At 43.0% G+C, this 24,388-nt stretch overlaps 2 long non-coding RNA genes across 3 annotated transcripts in view; one reads left to right on the top strand and one right to left on the bottom strand.

Moving 5' to 3' along the window:
• Positions 1 to 11,788, top strand: part of LOC139995177 (uncharacterized) — a 189,670-nt gene extending 177,882 nt beyond the window's left edge. The window contains exon 4 of the long non-coding RNA XR_011801888.1: positions 11,385 to 11,788. This is a non-coding gene — a long non-coding RNA (uncharacterized lncRNA). The remainder of the gene's footprint in view (positions 1 to 11,384) is intronic.
• The window catches only part of LOC139995186 (uncharacterized), a 78,457-nt gene that overhangs the window by 20,340 nt on the left and 33,729 nt on the right, over positions 1 to 24,388 (bottom strand). The gene's annotated exons all lie outside the window — the stretch shown is intronic.

Below are 24,388 nucleotides of genomic sequence, written 5' to 3'. Positions count from 1 at the left end.
ACAAATGTAAATACTTTACCAAGCCACTGTATATATCAATGTTAACAGTATGTTTTTGCATATGTAGCAATAAAATAGAAGTAAATTTTCAAAATATTCTTAGATATTTTGTATTAAGTTTTTGCAGACATCCTGTAAAGTAATATGTGTCAAAATATTTTATTATCTTTGTCACACTGCCTCTCTTCATATTCTATAAATATTTGTTGAACACAAACCAGACCTTTCTGAATATTATACTGCTCTTCAAACTGGATATACATTTTGAACGACGTTCTTATGCTTTTATATAGTAATGTCTAAACAAGTGCTTTCTCCAGGACGTTCCTATGAATTCATTTATGAAGTAAGCACTCTATGAAATTAAAAATATCAACTTTTTTTAAATTATTATTATCGCACAACTTGTCTTGTATAGAGTATTTCTTTTCAAATGCAAAGCTTGCCATGCAAATAGGCATAATATTTTATTCCGAGGAATTTAATCAGATATATCGTTTTATTGTAGTAGGAACAGTATAAGACAAATTTATCTTCAATATTCTTGAACAGTCTCTGATCTTTCTGCTTCGCAGAACACAGGCAACTAATCGTAAACCAGCTGGAGGAACCGACTAAACTGGGACAATAGGCAACGACGCAATCCACGCGCGACGACATCACGAGCCACGAATATTATATCCAGAGATGAATAGACCGTCGCGTAATTTTTAAAGTGAATGCAAAAGATTCAGTATAAAATCAAGTTTATTTTTCACAGTTAGGTTTTTTATTACAAAAGATCGGAAGAAGAACTGTTCGGACCTGTCTCGTACCATCAAGGAAGAAAGCTCGGTGTGGGTGTGCCCTTTTGAACTCAGAACGCGGATTCGTCGTCCGCACTTTTCGGTAGAAAAGTGAGGGTAATGATCCGCGATGCCCATTGGTTAATAAATGAAGTTGTTATGACAAAGAAAACCAGATATGGGCATCCTTGTTCGTGGGAAAAGTCTGTTATCTCGCCAGACATCCGCTTTCTCCGTAATAGTTAAGAGCGTGCAACAAACATGAGGACCATCTGTAAACCGAAAATGTTTATGTGAAGAGAAATGAAACTGAACAGATTCGGTTTACGGTATCTCCTTAGGCCTGTTGCGGGTTAGTGTAACAATGGATAGCTCTTAGCGCCCAGACTATGAGGAATCTCGCAAGGACCATCCCATCTGGCGTAGCACGTGCTAAACAGAAATTTGATCCGTGACAAGACCATAGACGCTAACCGCGCGGTTTTTGATTTAGCTTCCCTTTGTTTTCCACATTTGGTACTTCCAGTAACTTTTGAATTTTTATTTTTTTGACAAGTACCATGTTCTCTTGGTTTTGTTTCTTCCTTTTTAAGTAATTATTATCATTCGATCTCTCGCTCACACAATACTTCTTCTCAAATGCAGATTTTATGATACAGATAGACATAATATCGCATTCTTTGGAATTTAATTTTTTTTAACATTTAATTTTAGAATGAATGGTATAAGGTGTTAGATCTGTCAGTAAATCATTTATGTGACGACGTACAGGTATTGCAGCTAAAGTTCCTCTACCAATACCTTGTAGGAATATCAAGATAAACCAATTTGTCACCATTAAGATTCTACCACGTAGCAATTTGCCGTCAGGAAATTGTATTTGCTTATTTTGTTTGGCACTTATTTTATGCATTATTGACGATAACAGTGTTCAATTCGACAAGCTGGCGTACGTAATTTATCCATATAATCGTCCCAGAAATTTTGTCCCCTATTCTTTTATTATCAGAGTAATGATCCACCTGTTCCACTGCGGTGTCCTCTTGCGGGGGGAAGAGCGTCCCGATGACCTTAGCCAGCAGTGCCGGTTCCGTCTCCATTGTTGCCAGGGGGACCTTCGCGCGTAGTTTTCGCGTCACCGTCCTGTATGGTCTTCCCCATGGGTCGGACTCGACTGCTTGGACCAGGTCGGACCAGGTCGGACCAGGCATGGTCCTTCGCGATTTTAATTTTTCCTTGTAGCGTACGCCATAGCGTACGGTACGCTTGGTAGCGCACGGAGATTTATTTCTCGTCATGTCGTCGCCTGCGTTGGACCCTCTGGTACCGTCTTCGAGCCTGGACACATCTCATCCTCAGCTCCGCGATGTCGGGAGTCTACCAATATACGGCTCTGTTTCGTCCGGTGTTCAGCGTGGTTCGCGGCATGGACGTGTCACATATTGCCGTCATGTCTCGGCGAAGGTTCTCGGCTTCCTCCTCCACGCATGTTTCCGTCGCCGTCGTCGAGGCCTCTCAGTTTCAGACAGCCACTGTTGCGGCCGCTCGAAGCAAATCTTTGTGCCTTTTCTTAATCTTCCACCTTATTGGCGGGCGCGCGACTCCGTCTTGGCAGACCGTGGCGATTACCCGCGATCTCCGTCCCAGGTCCCAGTGCGTCTTTGACCTCCATGAATATGTAGAGGTGATCTGAGAGTGTCTTAATTCCTTTCGCCACTCTCCAGCCTGAGATCCGCCTGAATGCGTCGGGGGAGGCCCATGTGATGTCAAGGATGGTGCACCCTCTCCACGCCACGCAGGTGCTGGCAGAGCTCCTGTTCACCTACAAGAGACCAAGTCCCGCGGCCCAATCTGACAGCGCCCGGCCGCGCGCATTGATCTTGGAGTTTCCCAATTCCGTGGAATGCGCGTTAGAATCTCCCAAAACGAGCATCTGCCGAGGAAGGTGCCGCCTGACGCAGTCGTCAACTCCGTCGAGGAACTCCTCGAACGCTGTCCGTCCGCTGTTGGGTGACAAGTACATGCCCACCGTCATCATTCCTGCCCACTCTACCGCGACGTATTCGTTGCCAATCTCAAGCGGGACTCCGTGGGCGAACCCCCCCGTTGTTGATATCCAGGTAACAGCGACCATTCCGTCCGTACCTCCGGTTCAGCTCAGAGCATCCAGAACTCTGTATGGTTCGACCACCACCGCTAGGGCGACCGTGCTCTCCCGAATGGTTTGAGAGAGCAGGTCTTGTGTCCGTCTTGACCGTCCGAAGTTGGTCTGAAAGATGCGCATTAGCTTAATCCCCTAATGACATCGCTTCCATGGTTTCCTCCGCGTCAGCCTCCTTGCTCGCAGGCTTGGGGTCAGGGGTTTCCTACGGTGGCGAACCTTCTTTGTTGCCACTTACAACTGCGGATACGCGAGTGGTTCCTCTTGTTTTCTACCTCGGGGGCGGGGGGGGGGGGGGGCGCATGCTGGTCCCCCCATCCTTTGCGATAGGCCCCAAATGTGTTGACGCAATGTGATTTCTGCCCATTGCTCTGAATGGCAACGTGAAGAAATTGAAAAAAGCGCTGGTAAACGGTGGGAGTAACTATGACTCTCTTAATGGAATGGATTTATGGTTAGAAGCACAATTAAATGGCGAATTCGATAATGAAATAGATAAAGCCTCGGGCGCAGCGCTTCTCGGTCTCGGAAGCGCTGTGGCGGATTTATCCTCTTTGCAGAGGACCATGGTTGACGATCCGGCTGTGTCCACGGACATGACTTTGAAGATGATGGTGCCGCTAGTGAGGGACAAGGTTGTATATCCTATCTGCGAGAAGAGGGAAGTTTACCTTTTCTTTATGACATTAGCAGATCTGGACAGGCACCTTAGTCTTCATCAAGTGGATGCCCGCATCCAGTGGGGATGCTGTTGCGGAAGAAATTTCTCAAAGCATCATGGGGCGCAGTGCCACGTAGAAGTGTAGTGGTGCTAGTAAAAGAAGGGAGGAACCATATACATGTGAAACTTGCCCCATGAACTTCGGGACTCAGAGAGGGCTATCCACCCACGAACGGCATGCGCACCCTGCCATAACAAACTTATAAAGAAGGGGAGCGGACCCCCAGAGTACAAAAAAATGGACCGTAGAAGATGTGGCTCTCCTGAAGGAACTCGAAGAGGTCTATAAGGACTATCGATTTCCTAACATCGAAATGAGCAAAATCCTCACTAGCAAAACAATTGAACAGATAAAGTACAAAAGGAAAAAGTTGAAATTAGCTAATGAGGACGAGGACCTTCAGGGAGTTACCCAGGAGACAGAGGGAGGGTGCAATCCCGTTAATTCAGACAATGCGCACGTCGAAGCGCCCGAAAGTAGCGGGAACAATGATGAGTCTATCCAGCAATGGAGACTCGCGATTGCACAAGTAATCGAAAAGCCAACCGAAGTGCCCCCTATTTTAAGGGAGGTTAATAATCGGTTAGCAGTATTATGGAACGATTACAGAGGAAATAAGGAAGCCTTCGGTGAGAAAATTAATAATTTCATTCACGCATCTCTATATGGAGCGATTAATAAAGTCTACAATGAGAACACAGTTTCAAATACAAAGCCGCCAATAATTAAAAATAAAAATAAAAATAATAATAGTAATAGTCAGAAGAACAGGGATGCTAAAAAGAGATACTCCCACGCACGTTGCCAGGAGTTATTTCACGAATGTCCGAAGAAGTTGGCGAACGTTGTTGTGAACAACGACTGCTCATACCTGGAACCAGCCAGGCAGCCGCCGAATGCTGCTGAAATGAAAAGGCTCTATGAGGACTTACGGGATCAGACATGTCCTTCAAATACCCCAGTCCCAGGAAGTAGAGCCTCTGAACTGTCACTTATTGACCACTTCACGCCTATAACCACCGAGGATATGGGCGAGGGAATAAGTAAAATGAGAAAAAAGGCTGCGGCAGGGGCTGACGAACTACAAAAAGACCACCTGTTGATACCTGGCCTGCCCGCAATATTGGCAAAAATATATAACATCTGTTGGTATAGTTCCTATTTTCCAACCGTTTGGAAAGAAAATAGGACTACCTTAATACCAAAGCTCAATAAACCAAGCAGCTTGGTCGAGAATTGGAGGCCTATAACAATAGGTCCTGTTCTCGGCCGAATTTTCTCCTCCATCCTCGACGGAAAGATTAGAAAGGGTGTTGTGTTGAATCTGAGGTAGAAGGGTTTTACATCCGAAAGTGGATGTAAAATCATTATCGACCTTTTGGACGCTGCCTTAGACTACGGTAAAAGGAATAACGGGGGGATATTCACAATTGTGGATATCTGCAAAGCTTTCGTCACAATACTCCATTCGGCGTTAAAACCTTGCCTGGAGAGGAAAGGTGTGCGGCCCCCTATAGTTGAATTTATTACAAAAATGTATAAGGACACCAGAACTAAAATAAGAACCAAAGACAATATTAGAGGTCGAGATCAAGATCCTCAGAGGAATAAAGCAGGGTAGGGTGATTCATTATCGCCGCTGCTTTTTAGTTTGTGTATAGAGCCGCTGATCGGAATGATCGAAGAGCAAACCAGTGGTGTAAATGTAAACAGCAATAGGAAGATACCAATACTGGCCTTGGCTGATGACATTGTCTTACTTGGTGGAAATGAGCGAAAGGCAGGTGGATATCCTCCATGGGTATCTGAAGGACCTAGGAATGACCATTTCAAGGGAGAAGAGCCAAACGTTCCAGATTGTCGGTAAGAAGGACAGCTGGTTCGTTAAGGATTCAGAAATTAGGCTCAATGATAAAAACATACCAACTGTTGACCCCGATGAGGCCTTCAGGTACCTGGACGCCAAAATGGGGCCTTGGAGGGGTATCCACTGCGACGTTATTGTGCCTGAAATTCTGAGCGTGGTTAGAAGAGTCAGAAAGCTCTCTCTTAAATCATGCCAGAAAATAAAACTGTTAATTGAGTACATCTTTCCTCGCTACATATATCATTTATTGATAAAACCACCAAGTGACAGTGTGCTGAAGTTGTTAGACAGCGAGGTCAGGCAGAAAATTAAGGCAATCCTCCATCTTATGACTTCTACAGCCACTGGTTTCATTTATGCCCCTAAGGTCTGTGGGGGGCTGGGGGTACCACAGTTCGAACACATTTTTAAGCTCGGTAACCTCAAGAGTGCGATTAATATGAGAACGTCGATCGGTCCAGCGGTTTCTAGCTTAATAGACGAAACAACAGAGGCGAAACTTAAGAAAATTGCCAACTCACTGAGGATCAATTGACCTGCAACTTCGGAGGACATTGAGAAGGCGAAGAGAAGAATCAGAACGTCATACATAAAAGAATGGGCCGAGTTAAAGAGCCAAGGCCAAGGAGTGAACTTCTCAAGAAGTAGAGCTGGCAACGTGTGGCTTGAGGAGTACAATCTGCTCAAACTATCAAGGTTCATCGATGCTCTTAGGCTACGAACTAATACCTTTGATACAAGAACTGTATTGGCACGGGCCGACAAGAAAATAGATGTTGTTTCTAGAAGATGTCGTGCCCAGCCCGAAACCCTTGAACACATATTAGGGCTGTGCCAATACACCAAAGGCCTGAGGATTAAGAGACACGTTGAGGTGAAGCTTATTCTCGCTGACAATGTGAGAAGGAGCAACGAGGTGTTTGTCGAACCAACTCTAAAAGCGGGAGGTAATTTGTTAAAACCGGACCTCGTAGATAAAAACGAGGAACTGATTCTCGTAGTCGACGTAACGGTCCACTACGAGAATAAGGATTACCTTTCAAAAGCTGAGAAAGAGAAGGTCGACAAAAACCTACCATGTCTGAAACATCTAAAAGAGAAATTTAATGTCAGCCGGGGTGAAGTATTGCCCGTGGTCTTGAGCACTAGAGGAGCAATAACGCCCAACACGGAAAACAATTTAAAATTAATGGGCATTTCTAAACGAGAAATCAAGACGATATTAATGAACATCTTGCGTAGCTCCATTGAGATGTGCAATGTATTTCTAGATGGGTGATAAGCGACCCAGATTTTAAACATTTACCCAATTATTACTAAATTATTTATTTATTTATTTATTTTATAAACTGACTTGAATTAATTGTATATATGGACTTCATCTAAATCCATTTATTTATTTTATTTCATTGACTAAATTTTAAGAGTTTTGTCTTTATTTTATTTATTCACTTAATTATTTTATTATTTATTTAATTATTTTTACCTATGAACATTTGCCTCATTAATTGAAAACCAATTTTTCAGGTAAATTTTATTTTATAAATCCCTACGAGGGGGTACCTCGGAAGTATGGGCCTCATTTTGAGAGTCCATAGGTATTAATCCCGCCAAAGTATCCAAATGATTCGTCATTATAATAGTGATGTGCATAGCTCTCTTAAAGAGAAAGTGACACGATGTTGAATCTGGCTGCGTATACGCCAGAAATTAATACGCCGTTGGACTTAGCTGTGTGTTGCGATCTCTCAAGGCCCGTAAGCAGCATACCGCTATAAAACGGTTGTGTTGCGGGGCCTTGGGGGGTCATAGGTACTCGGAGCAGGTGAGACCTCGGTCTTATCTGCCCAAGTCGCACTCTTATCTCCCAGTGGTGCCGCCGGTAACATGCCCGCCGCATCAGCGTGGGGAATTGTCTCCTGGATGCGGCGTGCATGGCTAAACGGAGTGCGGCGACGAAGGAGCGAAAGACAACCTATTAGTACAATGGCTTGCCGATTAACGGTTATTGTTACCGTGAAGAAATGGAGGAACATAAACTTCTAATAAACTTCTAATAAATGGAACTGGTTCCTTTGTTGATGATGACGAACTGGCATGAAAAAAGTTAATGAGTTGGATTAAAGATTGGATTAATGATCAGTAGCACATAAAAGGGCGAATTCGATAATGAAATAGATAAAGCCTCGGGCGCAGCGCTTCTCGGTCCCGGAAGCGCAGTGGCGGATTTATCCGCTTTGGAGGGGACCATGGTTGACGAGCCGGCTGTGTCACGGACATGAGTTTGAAAGTAATGGTGTCGCTAGTGGGGGACAAGGTTGCATGCCCGGTTTGCGAGAAGAGGAAAGTTAACTTCTTCTTTATGACGTTAGCAGATCTGGACAGGCACCTTGGTCTTCATCACATGGATGCCCGAATACAATGAAGATGCATTAATTGTCAAAGATGCTTTACAAAGCTTCATGGGGCAAGGTATCACTTACCTAAGTGTAGTGGCACTAGTTCAAGGAATGAAGGATCGTATAAATGCGTATAAGTTATCCACTCACGAACGGTATGCGCACCTTGCCATTAGAAACGAGAAAAGAAAAAACGCTATCCCTGCTAATTCTAGGAATTGGACAGAAGAGGAGGTTAACCTCCTGAAGGAATTATATAGAAATTATCGGTATACCAACATCGAAATTAGTAAGATCCTCACTACTAAGACAGCAGAACAAATAAAGAATAAAAAGGAAAAGCTTAAAATGATTAGTGAGGGAGCGAGCTCCCAGGAGTTTAATCAGGAGACATAGGTAGGGTGCGATCCCGTTAATTCAGACAATGCGCCAGCATGAAGCGGTATTGAGGAGCTTGAAAGGGACTCAGTAAGCGAATGGCGGCGCTGTTTGAAAATTGAAATAGAAAAAGGCTCCAAAGTCCCCCCTCCCACAGAAAAGTTATATAAGGAACGTAGAAAATTGTGGGACGACTTTAAAGATCAGAGTATAATATTAGCCGCCAAAATAAACAAGTTTGTCGACATGTCTATATTTAGAGCATTAAGCAACAATGAGGGAGACAGGCCCCCTAATAGAAAAGTGAATAACGAACATAAAATAATAAATAATAAATCGAAAAATAACAAGACAGAAAGAAATCAAAGGCAGCGTTATGTATACGCACGTTGCCAGGACATATTCCATGAATGTCTGAGGAAGTTAGTTAGCCGATGTTGTGGTTAATGACGATTTGGCTTATTTGGCACCTGCTTCCTGAAGCAAAGGAGGTAAAAATTCTATATAAAGGGTTATGGAGGAAAATGGGACCACTAGACCCCCATACCACAAGAACATGCTTCGGGAGGACTTTTACATAAATACTTTCCTCCAATAGTCGCTGAGGAAATTAGCGAGAGGATTAAGAGAATAAGAAATAAAACAGCTGCAGGTCTCGAAGATCTTGAAAAGAAACATCTATTAATCACGGGCCTGCCTAAAGTTTTAGCTTTACTATATGATATATTATGCTATACCTCTCACTATCCGGAGAGTTGGAGAGAGAATAGGATTACGCTTATTCCCAAGCCTAATCAAGATCTTGATAAGGCTGAGAACTGGCAGCCAATTACAATAAGTCCTATTCTGGCGCGAACTTTCTTTCAACTCTCGACAGGAGGCTAAGAAGGGGCATCGTGCAAAATCCTAGACAAAAGGGCTTTACCTCCGAAAATAGATGTAAAATAAATGTGGAGTTATTCAATACAGCCCCGGAACAAAGCAAGAAAGATCGAGGAGATGTCTTTACAATAGTTGACATCTCCAAAGCTTTTGACACGGTGCTCCACTCAGCGATCAAACCATGTCTGGCTAGAAAAGGTATCTCGACCCCGTTGAATTAATAATGAACATGTATAAAAGTACCAAAACAACAATCAAAACTAAGAATGGAACTGGGTCGAGATTGAAATCCTCAGGGGAGTCAAGCAAGGCGACCCCTTATCCCCTTTATTATTCAACTTATGTCTGGAACCGCTGCTGGAAGCGGTAAAATAATCCACTGAAGGGATAAGCATAAATGTAGATAATAAGATCCCTATATGGGCCTTTGCCGACGACACTGTCTTATTGGGCAAAGACAAAAAAGAAGCTGAAACACAATTATTTATGGTCCAAGATTACAAGGAGGGCCTCGGGATGAGCATCTCTGGGGACAAAAGCCAAACGTTCCAGGTGGTCTTAAAGAAGGACACCTGGTACGTAAAGGACCCAGAGATAGAAATAAGAAATAAAAAGATAGCGAACATTGCACCCGAGGAAGCCTTCAGGTATCTTGGAGCCAAAATCGGACCATGGAAAGGCCTAAAGTGTGGGGTAATCGTACCGGAAATTCTGGGCACGATTAAAAGAGTAAGGAAACTATCTCTAAAACCGGGCCAAAAGATTGAGCTTCTGCAAAATTATATCTTCCCTCGTTATACTTATAATTTGTTAATAAACCCACCAAACGAGGGAGTTTTAAAATTATTGGACAGTGAAGTCAGGCAAGAGGTCAAAGGGATATTACATCTAACACCTTAAACCTCGATCGGATTCTTCTATAAGCCTAAAAATAATGGAGGATTAGGGTTGCCGAGGTTTAAACATCTAGTAAAACTCGGCACCCTTAAAAGCGCAATTAATATTAAGAACTCCATAGATCCGATAGCTTCTATTCTAATAAACGAGGGTACGGAGTTGAAACTCAAGCAAAATAGCCAACTCCCAGAAGATTAATTGGCCGGCCACTTCCGCGGACATTGACAAGGCCAAGAAGCGACTTAGAAACGAATACATTAAACAGTGGGTCGACAAGGGAAACAACGACTGCCTCAGACGACTTTATTAGGGACCGAATCGCACAAAACGGATTCAATCACCTCGCTTCCTTCTAAACCATCGTACCACGATTTGTTAGTGACAGCGCAGGTTAACATTCTAAACGATAAAACTTAACCATTCCGTTGTAGAGCTCTGCTAGACACCGGCTCTAGCATGAGCCTCATCACCGAGAAACTTGCCAAATCATTAAAACTCAATCAGCGGAAATGTCTGGTCCCAATCGGAGCCTTAAACACGTTATCAACGACATCGAAACGTTATATCACGGCTACAATCACCTCAATCGACATACGACATCACCACATACGAACGTACACTGACGTTCCTAATTAGACCAACTATATCGACTTGGGACCCAGATCAGCTCGTAGATCGCTCAATGATACAAATACCTAGGGATCTCCAACTAGCCGATCCAAGATTCCACAGACCTGCTCCGATCGAAATCATATTGAGCACCGGACCAACACCAGCATCACTCTGTGTCGGTCAACTTGTCTCAAATTGTCTATTGGACTGACTCCAACATCGTCCTCCATTGGATCAATACATCACCCCATACGCTGAAAACTTTTGTCGCGAATCGAGTGACAGACATTCAAAGGAAGACTCAGACCTCAGATTGGCGTCACATTCCCACCACGGACAACCCTGCGGATCTTATATCTCGAGGTCAATCACCCGAAGATTTTCTTGCGACCAACCATTTGGTAACATGGACCGGAATGGCTCCAACAACCTGAAGGATGCTGGCCGACATGGAACCCAGTACCACTAAACGAAATACCGGAGCAGAAGAAGGCAACCTGTCTGTTCTTGCCGACCACAGTCTACTGGAGAGATTTTCCTCGTGGCCCAAACTGATCAGAATTACCGCTCGTTGCCTTCGATGGAGACAAAAACAGGATCGAAGGAGACCTCTAACCACACATGACTTAGCTCTTGCGCATAACAAACTGATCAAAGTGCTACAGCTTTGTTATTTTCCAGATGAGATTCGCACTCTCCAAACAAATCGAGATTCTGCAGTGAAGGGGAAGCTACAAAGACTCAATCCATTTCTGGACAAGGACAGGATGTTGCGAGTCGGAGGTCGACTCAGTCACTCATCACTACCTTTTAACCAAAAACACCCAATCATCCTACACAAATCTTCATTCACAGCACTCATAATCGCATAAAAGCATGAGCACCTCCTAAACCTCCATTCTGGAACTCAAGCCACCTTATATTCCTTGAGAAGATCTTACTGGCCTATCAACAGCCGTAGTCAGGTTTGGAGCACGGTGAGGAAGTGCGTTCGTTGCTGCCGAGCTAATGCACCTCCAGTGGGTGTAATGGGCGACCTCCCAGCCGCACGGATAACAGAATCTCGGCCGTTTACCAACGTCGGAATCGATAAAGGTGTACGTAGCAATTTTTTTATGTTTTGCAGTTAAAGCAGTCCACATCCAGCTGGTCAGTGACCTCACAAGCGAGGTCTTCATTGCTGCTCTGCAAAGATTTATTGCTCGTCGAGGATTCTGTTTAGCAATCTACTCCGAAAACGGTACCAACTTCGCTGGCGTCAACAACGAATTACGAGAGCTCCGAAACCTCCTACGGTCCGACGATCATAAAGTAAAGGTTCAATCCTTTTTAGCCGACCGACGGATCGAATGGCGCTTCATTCCTCCCAACTCACCTCACTTCGGCGGGTTGTGGGAGGCTGCAGTGAAGTCCTTCAAACGACACCTCAGACGTGTCGCAGGTAATGAGCTTCTGACATTCGAAAACTTAAATATACTTAAAAACTTAAAACTTAAATATAATAATACACTCATTATCGAAATTGAATCAATCCTCAATTCAGGTTCGCTAACTCCAATATCTACAGATCGAAACGATCTCCTTGTCCTTACTCCCGGTCACTTCCTTATCGGAGAATCACTAACAGATTTGCGAGATCGAGATTTCAGAGATACTCGAACCAACCATCTCTCCAGTTGACAACACATTCAAAAAATCAAACAGCATTTCTGGCAACGCTGGCATCGAGAGTATCTAAACGAGCTGAATATCCGAAACAAATGGAGCAAGGGCAGTCACGGCATACGAGAAGGCACCATCGTCCTCCCCAGAGAAGACAACGTTCCCCCAATGCGATGGCCATTGGGCAGAATCATCAACGAGCACACTGGATCGGACCATCAAGCGGATGGTACCACTACCGAGCAGATTGACGCCAGATGACTCCGAAACAATCAACAGCAACGAAGTCTGACGAGAGATCCACCTCACAACATTACACCATATTACTTGATTGGTATCCTCTCAACGGGTGGAGTATGTTACGCCACGAGGCTTAGCATAAATCGTATTTCTAACCGTCGCTCGCGGTCCTCTAGCGTCGCAGACGGATCGTCTTATCTACCCGAGGAAAAACGTACAATGTATCGATGAGCGTATAGTTGTCACCAAGCAGCGAGTTCTGGAACCGTCGATTTCGGACCGTTATTTTATTCTCACAAAGAAGGCGGCCTACGTGATCATCGGCACGGGCGGTGGCGTGACCTGAGCGTAGTGGGGGTTGTCTCCCCGAGAAGACAAAGAATAGATCTAAGGGCAATCAGTCTCATTTGAAAATTCATATTGCATACATCGAGAGCTCTGACGAATAAAGTCGCTAAGGCTAACGAATATCGAGAAGTATCAAAAGTCGAGTCGAATTTCTGTAACGCTTTAACTGTATTCATCGCTAAATAATTTGTGACGCTTTTATTATTATTTAATTTATTGTTAAAAATACATGCTATATTAACCTGTTAACACAGTGTTAATCTCATTTAACCACCCTTGTTATCTTAATCGAAACAAGGGGAACGACTAATTCGCGGCGTCGATTATACGAATCGTAGCGAGAATTTACGCCTCTCGCTGACGCGTTTTCCTCGCGACCGCGTCTCTTCGCGAACGGTCGTAACAGACATTAAGAACTAATACCTTCGGCACCAGAGTAGCTCTGGCGAGAGCGGATAAAAAGATCAGTATTATGTGCCGGAGGTATCATGCTCAGCCCGAGACCCTAGGGCACATTTTAGGACTTTGCCAGTACACTAAAGGCCTAAGAATCAAAAGGCATGACAAGGTAAAAACTCTCCTTGCCAAAAAGTTACAAGTCAACAATCAAGTATTTGTCAAGTCTACAATTACGATTGGAGAGAATCTACTTAAACCGGCCCTTGTGGTGAAAAACGAGGTACAGCTTCTCGTAGTCGACGTAACAGTCCGCTACGAGAATAGAGATTATCTCCAAAAAGCAGCAAAAGAGAAGGTTGACAAATACTCTACTTGTCTAAATGAACTCAAAAAGAGATACGGCGTCAATGAGGGAGCCGTTTTGCCGATGGTACTCGGCATAAGGGGGGCAATAACGCTAGAAACAATAAAGAATTTCAAAACATTTGGCATATCAAAGAAAGACATGAAAACTATTGTAATGATTGTGTTGCGCAGTTCAATAGAGACGTGCAACTTGTTTTGAGACAATTAAGAATTTAAAATTATTTTATTATTTATTTGTTATCTATTTATTATGAATTGTACATACTAAAATAATTGTACATATGGAATTTAATTACTAGTCATTTTAATTACGGATCATTTATTTATTATTTATTTATTTTGATTTTGATGATCTGATAGATCATCGTATATTTTCTTTAGCGACAATGTTAGACCTAATTGTTGTTCTTTCTTGTTAACAGAAATTATTTTTGCCAATAAAATTTGGTTTGTGTGCAATAGATTAAAATTACTAACGTTACTATAGGACACATATCCAAGTGGCGTACATTCTGCAACTGGTAAAATTAGTCTTACACCATATGGCTCCATATCTTTGATCGTACAAGGTATACAGTCTCCTATTTTCAGTTTTTCAAAATTCCTATATCTTCCTTGAGTTACAAAAGTCCTAGTTAAAATTAAATTCGACCGTGACGGCGACAGCCTGGAGCTGGGAGGCTCGACGACGACGACGACGACTGAAGAAGGCGTGGAAGAGGAGGCCGAGAACCTCCGCCGAGCCATGACGGCAATCTGCGACGCGTCCATGCTGCGAGCCACACAGAGCACCGCGCGAAGCAGAGCCGTTTATTGGTGGAATTCCGACATCGCGGAGCTGAGGGCGAGATGCGTCCAGGCCCGACGGCGGTATCAAAGATTTCGCCGCGGGCGGTGACGGGACGAGGAGGAACTCTCCCTGAGTTACGGAGCCTATTGCGAACTAAGGCGCTCGCTACGGAGAGAAATCAAAGTGGCGAAGAACCGTGCCTGGTCGGACCTGGTCGAAGCGGTCGAGTCCGACCCATGGGGTAGGCCGTACAAGGTCGAGACGCGTAAACTTCGCGCCAGGGGCCCGCCGGCTACGACGGAGATGGAGCCGTCGCTGCTCGCGAAGGTCGTCGGGATGTTTTTCCCCCAGCGAGAGGACACCGCGGTGGAGCGACCTCCGAACACCACACAGACGACCGATTGGAACGTCAATTGGGAAGTCAGCGAGGAAGAACTGGGGGAGGCGACTAGAAGAATGACCTCCCGCGACGTTGCGCCTAGGCCCTACGGGATCCCGGGCCGGATCTGGGGGAAAGCAATGGGGGTGATGGCTCCCATCCGGTTCCGCAGGGCTCGGTGTTGGAACCGATCCTGTGGATCATCGCGTACGACGAGGTACTACGCTGCCCGCTGCCTCCGGGTGCGGCCGTGGTGTGCTACGCCGAGGACACTCTGGTCCTGGTCGGCGGGCGCGGGTAGCACGAGACACTTCGCATCGGCGAAGTGGCGGCGGCCTGCATGATACGGGCTATGCGCGAGCTGGGCCTGAGGGTCTCCCCTGCGAAGTCGAAGGCCATGTGGTTTTACGACAAGAACAGGCGAGGGACTCCTCCGCCCGGTCTGCGCATAAGCATGGCGGGCGAAGTCGTCGAGGTGGGAATGCGGATGAGGTATCTGGGTCTCGCCATCGACGGTCAGTGGAAGTTCGAGCAGCACTTCGAGTCCCTGATCCCGGGGGTGTCGGCGGCGGCCAACGCCTTGTGCGGCCTGCTGCCGAACATCGGCGGGGCGGGAGGCGCGGTGCGCCGACTATACGAGGGCGTCGGTCGGTCCCGGGTGATGTACGGAGCCCCGTTATGGACGGACAATCTGAGAGCGAGTCGTCACAGCATCTTGCTCATCGGGAGGTTGTACACAGGTCGACCGCCATCTCAATCGTCAGGGGATACCGGACGGTGTCCCACGCGTCAGCGACCGTTCTGGCCGCGTCACCCCCGTGGGAGCTTCAGGTGTTGGTGCTGAAGACCCGGCCGAGCTGGCGGCCCCGGACGATCTAGGAACCGCTGAGGAGGATGAGTGGGACCAGTGGCGATCCCAGCTGATCAGCGAGGGCGGCGAACATCGAGGCGCGGAGGCGGTCCTCCCAAATTGGTAGACATGGCGAAGCCGCCGCGGCCTCCCGCTCACCTACAGGATGACCCAGTTGCTCACCGGACACGGCGTGTTCGGGGAGTACTTGAAGAAGATCGGCCGGGAGGAGACGGACGTCTGCCACCACTGCGGGGACGGCAGGGACACGGCGCAGCACACGTTGGAATTTTGTCCGGCGTGGGAGCTGCCTCGCTACACCCTGCGTCTCGCCATCGGCGAGAGTTTGGCCCCTTCGGCGATCGTGAAAGCGATGCTCAACGGACCGCGAGAGTACGAGGCTGTCCGTTGCTTCTGCGAGCAAGTGATGCTCACGAAGGAACGGGCAGAGAGGGATAGAGAGAAGAGCTCTCATCCTAGCAGGGTAACGCGGTGGAGTAGGATGGTGGTCAGGCGATCGAGAGCCGCCTCACCGCTGTCCGCGACCAGAAGAAGGGTGGATGGCGCTAGGGGCAATGCCCCCCCCCCCTAGCGCCAGAAGTCGATAGGTAGGAGAACCTTTGACTGGCTCGAATGAACGAGCGGATGCGTAAGGGGGTGCACCGGAGCAGATAATTCGCAAGAGGTCCTCGGTGCACTCCCGTCAGACGCGTGGGAAGGCCATCGTGGAGTTTTAGTGGGTAAGTGTCCGACACTACTCTGTTCAAAGAAAGAAGAAAAGCGAAAGCAAAATGGCAAAAACATAGAACAAGAGAAAACAAAAAACACCCAAACAAATTTGCAAAGGAAATAAAAAACAAAATAAAAGAACACAATAACAACGAGTTCACAAAGTTCATAGAGTCACTATCTGCACACGAGAACTACAACTACTCACTATGGAAAGCCACAAAAAGAATAAAGAAGACAATAAAATTAGCCCCAGCAATCAGAAAAGCAGACAACACATGGGCAAGATGCAACGAAGAGCAAGCTGAAGAATTTTCCAACCACCTATGCAACACATTTACACCACATAACATCAATAACAGTAACCTCAATTGTCATACGGACGAGGATGCGCTAACCACTAGTTCCGCAACTGACAAGCAATACACCATACCTAAAACAATAACACCAGAAATTAGTAACATAATTAAAAAAACAAAGAACAATAAAACACCAGGAATCGATCTAATCAATGATAAAATCTTGAAAAACCATCCTCCAAAAGCGATAGGACTTGTAACAATAATTTACAATGCAATACTAAGAATCCGATACTTTTTTAAATCATGGAAAATAGTCCAGATCATAATGTTACCTAAACCAGGCAAAGACCCACACCAAACATCATCCTATAGACCAATTTCACTACTTCCCGTGCTCTCCAAAATACTGGAAAAAGTAATATACGCCCGATTAAAAACAATAATAGATAAGGAAAAACTAATACCAGGCCACCAATTCGGATTCAGAAACAAACATTCCACTAGAGAGCAAATGCACGGGCTTGTCAACAGAATAATAACAACATTAGAAAACAAACAATATTGCACAGCCCTCTTCATGGACATAGGAAAAGCTTTCGATAATATAAACTACAAAAGACTACTACAGACAATCAAGAAACAATTCCCGGAGCAAATATACCAATTAATAAAATCATATCTAAGCAACAGAACAGAATCAAAGACGCATATTCAGAAGTCCAAGACATCAAGGCAGGGGTCCCGCAAGGAAGCGTCTTAGGACAAATATTATACACGCTCTACACGGCCAACATACCAACAACAACAAATAGCAAAATACTGACATTCGCGGACGACACAGCTGTACTAGTCAGGCACACTAACCCAGTAAGAACAGTCGCAATATTACAAAAACATATCACAAAAATAGAAAAGTGGCTACAAGCTAAACAAATCAAAGCTAACCTTAATAAATGCAACCACATCACATTCACACTGCGAAAACAGATACCACCAAACATCTTCCTGAATGGCACGCAAATAATACAAACTGGGCAAGTCAGATACCTAGGACTACACATAGATACACAACTCACATGGAAACAGCATATCAAATCAATAATAGACAAAATACAGACAGCAAGGAGACAAATGCACTGGCTAACAAGTCGAAAATCCAAATTAAGCACTGAAAACAAATTGAGATTATACAAAACAATCATATAACCAATCTGGAGCTACGGAATCCCACTATGGGGAACAGCAGCAAAGAGCCATAAAACCCAAATTGAAACAATGCAAGCAAAAATACTCAGAACCGTAGTAAACGCCCCATGGTACGTTAGAAACGAGGACATTCGGAAAGACCTGGTAATACCAACGGTCAAGGAGGAGATCAACAGACTCGCAGGTAGATACAGAGAAAGAATAGAAACGCACCCGAATCGGCTGGCAGCGGCAACGGTCAACACATCAAACATAGAAAGAAGACTAAAAAGGAAACACCCAACAGACCTCACAAAGGATATAACCACGCAAACACGACGATGGTACCCCGCTGAGGGTAGCCACCCACATGCTATATTTTTATTTTTATTTTTTTATTCACTAAGATATAATATTTTACCAAATGTCCTTCTGGACAAATTGTAAAACCCAAATAAATAATAAAAAAAAAAAAATGTAGTCGGGCTAACTTTTAGGTTATGGACTTGCTAATCAGGCAAATCCAGTGTTGTTAATTGCACTGACTGCTGAGGAAATAGATACGAAGACGAATCAAGTGATGGCGAAGGGAGCCCGCGATGTTTGGCTATCGTGTACGAATCGATGCAGCGTATAACCGGGAGCTACAGGAAAGGCCAAGGCTCGGGAACAAATCGACGCGGGCTTATGGCTAACGAAGAGAAAGCAGGAAGTATTAGTAACAAACTGGCAACGTGCAACTAATCGGTAAACCTTGAGTGGCAAAGGTTTATCATTCTGGGTGTGAGATCGCTGGCTGGATATTACTATTGAACAAAATGTTCTATAATAAATAACAACGTACATATGTTATAAACAGGGACGTACAATTGTTTAGTGTAATGGTCGAGGTTTCTACGTGTACTCTCTAAGTCACAAGTTAAGTAATTTCAAAGGAATATTAAATAGAGTTATTTAAGTTTCAATTCCAACGAATTAAGTTTTTTTTTTTTTTTTTGATTACTTGTTAAATTTTTACAATTTGTCCAGAAGGACATTTGGTAAAATATTATAGCTTAGAGAATAAAAGAATAAAAAAATAAAAAAAAATAAAAAGAAATAAATAAATAAAATATAGCATGTGGATGGTTACCCTCAGCGGGGTTCCATCTTCTAGGTTTCCTATTGCATCTCTACTTCGAGGTCTGCGGGATGCTTCCTCTTCAGTTTTCTTTCTATTTTGGTTTTATTTGTTTCAGCAACCAGCTGGTTTGGGTGTGCTGCAAGTCTTTCTTTATACTTTTTTGCGTATCTAGCGATTTCCTCTTTGACTGTTGGAATTTTTAGATCCTTTCGTAGGTCTTCATTTCTGACGTACCATGGAGCGTTAACTATTGTCCTTAAAACTTTTGCTTGCTCTATTTCTATTTTGCTTATGTGACTCATTGCTGCCGTCCCCCATAGTGGGACTCTGTATGTCCAGATTGGTTTGATTATTGTTTTGTATATATTTAGTTTATTCATTATGCTTAATTTAGATTTTCTATTGATTAACCAGTACATCTGCTTCCTTTTTGCACTTATTCTGTTTATTATTGATTTTATATGGTGCTTCCATGTAAGGTGTGTGTCTAAATGTATTCCTAAATATTTGACTTGCTTTGTTTGTGCTATGTGGGCGCCGTTCAGTTGGATATCTGGAGTTCTTCCTTTTCTAAGTGTAAATGTTACGTGGTTGCACTTGCTGGTGTTCGCTTTTATTTGTTTGTTTTGCAGCCATTTTTCTATTTTTATAATGTGTTCTTGTAGTAATGTAGCGGTCGTTTCTGGATTTGCATGCTTCACTAGTATGGCCGTATCGTCCGCAAACGTCAGTGTTTTACTGTTGACAGTTGTTGGTATGTCTGCCGTGTATAGTGTGTATAATAATATTGGTCCTAAGACGCTTCCTTGCGGTACTCCTGCCTTGACATCCTTAATTTCAGAGTATGCATCATTCATTTTTACTACAAAGGTTCTGTTGTTTAAGTAAGATTTGAGTAGTTTGTAGATTTGTTCTGGAAATTGCTTTTTGATTGTTTGAAGAAGTTTTTCATGATTAACTTTGTCGAATGCTTTTTCGATATCCATAAAGAGTGCTGTGCAGTATTGTTTTGTTTCAAGCGATTGTAAGATATCATTGACGAGTCTATGCATTTGTTCTATTGTGGAGTGTTTATTCCTGAATCCAAATTGATGATTCGGTATTGGTTTTGTTGGTTTTAAGCGGTTATATATTATTTTCTCTAATACTTTGGAATACGCAGGTAGTTATGATATCGGCCTGTAGGATGCAGTTAGATGTGGGTTTTTGTTTGGTTTGGGTAACATTACTATCTGTGCTATTTTCCATAGTGTAGGAAAGTACTGGTGCTTTACTTGTCTTTGTTACCTTAATTAAGTTTGTAACTACTTGCGCCGTTGTGCTGAGTATGGTGCAGCGTTTATCAGTTGTGTTGCTGGCATTTTCCACTTCTTCATTTGTTTGCCATCCAGGGATGCTGTTATTAATTTCGTACGGCGAAAATATATTTTGTAGGTGCTTTGAGAATTCTTCTGCCTGCTCTTCGTTGGTTCTGGCCCATGTGTTGTCCATTTTTTTGATTGCTGGGATTGTTTTTATTGTTTTCTTAATTTTGTTAGTGACTTTCCATAGGGAGTAGTTGGTATTCTCATGCGCGGATAGTGATTCGATGAATTTTGAGAATTCGTTATTATGATGATCCCTTATTTTATTCTTTAATTCCTTTGCAAATTTATTTAGGTTTTTCTTGTTTTCTCGTGTTCTCTGTTTGTGCCATTTTGCTTTCGCTTTTCTTTTTTCCCTGATTTTGTCTAGGATGTCCTGCGGAATAATTTTTGATTGCCTGCTATTTGTTTCATAGGTGGTGGTTGCCGACGCTGCTTCCTGTATTATTTCTGTTAAAGTTACTACTGCCTGCTCAATGTGTTCAGATGTTTTCAACGGGATATTGCAGTTAATTTTGTTTTCGATTAACTCTTTGAAAGTTTGGCAATTGGTGGTTTTATTGCAAAGCGACTCTGACTTGTTATAAAGTAGTGGTTTGCTTGTATATTCTAATTGGTGTATGGTCGGAGTTAAGCTCGAGGCTGGTTGTTATTTTTAATTTGCTTACATTTAGTCCTTTTGTTACTGCAAAATCCAACAGGTCAGGTATTTTATTGGGGTCTGTCAGCCAGTACGTTGGTTTTCCCGTAGATAGTACGTTGAGGTTGCTGCTTCTAATGTATTTTTCTAATGTTCTACCTCTCGGCGTGTTAATTCTCAAACCCCATAATGTGTGCTTTGCATTAAAGTCTCCTGCCGCTATATATTTGTCGCCTAAGGATTGGAAGTACTCTTCCCATTTTTTTAGTGTCATTTTGTGTCTCGGAGGGACATATACTGCTGACATCTGGAAGTAATTGTCATTGGTTTGTATTGTGACAGTGGTTGCTTGTAGGTGTTCTTGATTTGTTTGACTATGTAAGTGCTGCTTGATATCATTTTTTATTATTACTGCAGTTCCTCCATGTGCTTTACCCGAGGATGTTTGGTATCGTATATGGTGTAGTACGGTATTTTCATGTAGTTTTTTAGAGTGAAATGTGTTTCTGAGACAAGTAGTATATCAATATTATTTTTATACAAAAATATTTTAGTTTCGTGGGCTCGCTGTTGCAAGCCATTGGAGTTCCAGACTGCTATTTTCAAAATGTCCATCTCTATTTTTTATTTAGCAAGTTAGTGAGTAGTTGTAACATGATTGTTGTTTGTTGTGCTTGTTGTCTTAGTATTGTGTTTAGATCACTTACCATTTTTCCTAACATTTCCATACCTTTAATGGATTGTTTGAGCATTTCTTTGATGTCTGTAACGTCTTCGATGTTATTGTTTTCATTCTGATTGTTTGCAAGCGTTGGTTTGCTAATGTTTTTAGTTAGTTTTTAGTTGTGCGTAGCTTCGGTTACCTTGGGGATCTATGTTTCTGTTTATAGCGTTTAGTTCGTATTGTGCTTTCAATGTTGTTTCATTATCCGTTATACTTTGTTGTGGTTGATGGTTATTGTATGATCTGTTGCGAAGTGGGGGAAACAGTTTACGTTGTATTTGTTTCCTTATTTCACATCCATTGTAGCTGGCTGGGTGGTTTCCGTTACAATTATAGCATTTAACTTCTTCTATTTTTCCTGTGTATGGGCAGTGTATTGTTAGGTGATTTTTTGCACATTTAACACATGCCGGGCTTCTGTTGCAATTATTTTTTGTGTGTCCGTATTGTTGACACCGCATGCATTGTGGTATATCTTTTTTGTAGCGTGGTGGTTCCACTGTTACGATTGTATTTAGTATTTTTTTGATTTCATAAATTTCCTTGTTATTGGTTCTGGGTTCAAGTTCTATTAAGAATAATGGCAATGGTTGCTTCGTATCGTATCTTGTCATATTGTTTATTGCTCTTGTTTCATGGCCAATTTTTCCTAATTCTTCACTTAATTTTTTTGTGTTAGTTTTTGGATGTAAACCTCTTATAACTATTTTATAGCTCCTTTCTGTTTTGAGTTGGTACGTGTGGTATATAGCATTTTTTTCCTTTAGTTCATTTATCACTTTCCTATAAGCTTCTGGGGTGTTTGTTTGAATTTTTACTTGTTTTAATTTTGTTTGTTTTATTGTGTAGTTATCCTTCCCGACTATACTGTTTAGTAGATCAATAAGCGGGTCTATTATTTGGGCCTCAACAAATATTGGTGGTGGTTTTGATATGTAAGGTGATTTAGTTGTGGTTTTGCTTGTCGAGTCATTGTCTATTTCTTCCGTTAATGAGCTGAAGGAGTTTCTTAAAGGTAATTCTTGCAGCCATCGCTGCTTTTCTGTATCTGGGTTTCCTGCAACATTTGTGCCTGGAATTATTTTACGTTTTTTGCTAGTCTTTGCTAGCTTCCAGTTTTCGTCCTGGTAACTTATTTCGTTGTCGTGTCTGCACTCCTCCTATCTCCACTGCTCTTCCATTTCTTCTGTTTCCATATCATTTTGGTTGTTATTATTTTGCTGTTGTTGCTGTAAGCCTGGTAAATCTGACGACTCTTTTATGTAATATTTTTCTCCTTTGGTTGCAATATTGATTGTTGATATCTGCTGCTGCATTGTTTGTCACTATCACTATTCGTAGCACTTCTCTGAATCACTTGACTGGAGCACACGTTTGCTTACACACATCTGTTCGCCTCGGTTGCCCGAGCGATACTTTTACGAATTAAGTGTCTATTCCTTCTCGTTCGCGCAAGCGATATGAATTTACACAAACACCCGCACTCTACTAATCATTACTTCCACAACAACGTTCTCTTTATAAAGTTCAGATTTTCGTAACTACAGTTAAACGTGACACCCCCATAGGCACATGTAATATTTTTGCATTCTGCTAAAATAGCACTTACTATAGTTGTGCTCGTTACTGTAAGTAAAAATACCTTACAGGAGTGAAATCGACAAAAAATCATTTATAAGGTCGTTTCTCTATTTGCTCTTTTGCTACATGCACTGTTTGTGATGTGAAAACGCGACGCACTTACAATTCGCCAGGCCTATTATTCTGACTGCCAGTCATTCGGCTAATCCGTTTCGCATTCTTATCCACCGCTCGCTCTACACTCTCCTCGTAATCACTTCCTACCTTGATCGATCGTAAGCGAACCGCGTGTTCATACACTAATTTCCTTCTTTCCTGTTAGATTTCCTTCCTTCGTTCTGTCAGACTGTGTGAGAACCGAGAATTCACGTGTTTCAAATATTCATGACTCGATGGAAAATATCCATGAGGCTTGATAATAATTCAGGTCTGTTTTCAAAAACAATATTGTAATTAGTTCTTTACTGATTACTCGACAGATTACCAAGATTCCGTTTACCATCCTCTTACTATAACTCAATCTAATAGGATAATAGTAAAATAATAGTAAATATAGAAACACGTTAAGTACAAAATAATATTTTTAAATGATACGAATGCCTTAAAAGACATATCGGTCAATTCCATTCTAGAAAAGTGCGAAATAGTATGGATGTTACAAATACTACTTTTTAAATTTAGCCTAGGATTTACTATTATTTGTGTCGTATTGTTGTGTGTATTTTTACAGGCGTAGTACATTCAATTAAAACGCTCTAGGAACTAATACCGGCACATCATGCAAAGTTTGTTTCAATCAATGGTAACGTTTCGTTGTCGAGTTCTCGCCGCATCTTGCGCGACTATTGATCACGTCTAACTCATGAAAGTGAATGCCGCGAGATTGTCCATAATTTGAAAAAACGGTCCTGCAATTCTCACGTGTTTTTAAAAAAAATTTATTATGCCCCACTTACCGCCGTGGAACCGTGGTATGTTAATGCCATTACCAATTTTGACTTTG

This window comes from Bombus fervidus, chromosome 15 (assembly GCF_041682495.2).
Source record: "Bombus fervidus isolate BK054 chromosome 15, iyBomFerv1, whole genome shotgun sequence".
Lineage (NCBI taxonomy): Eukaryota > Metazoa > Arthropoda > Insecta > Hymenoptera > Apidae > Bombus > Bombus fervidus.
Note: the sequence above shows the minus strand (reverse complement) of the source record. Positions and strands in the feature narration are given on the sequence as shown.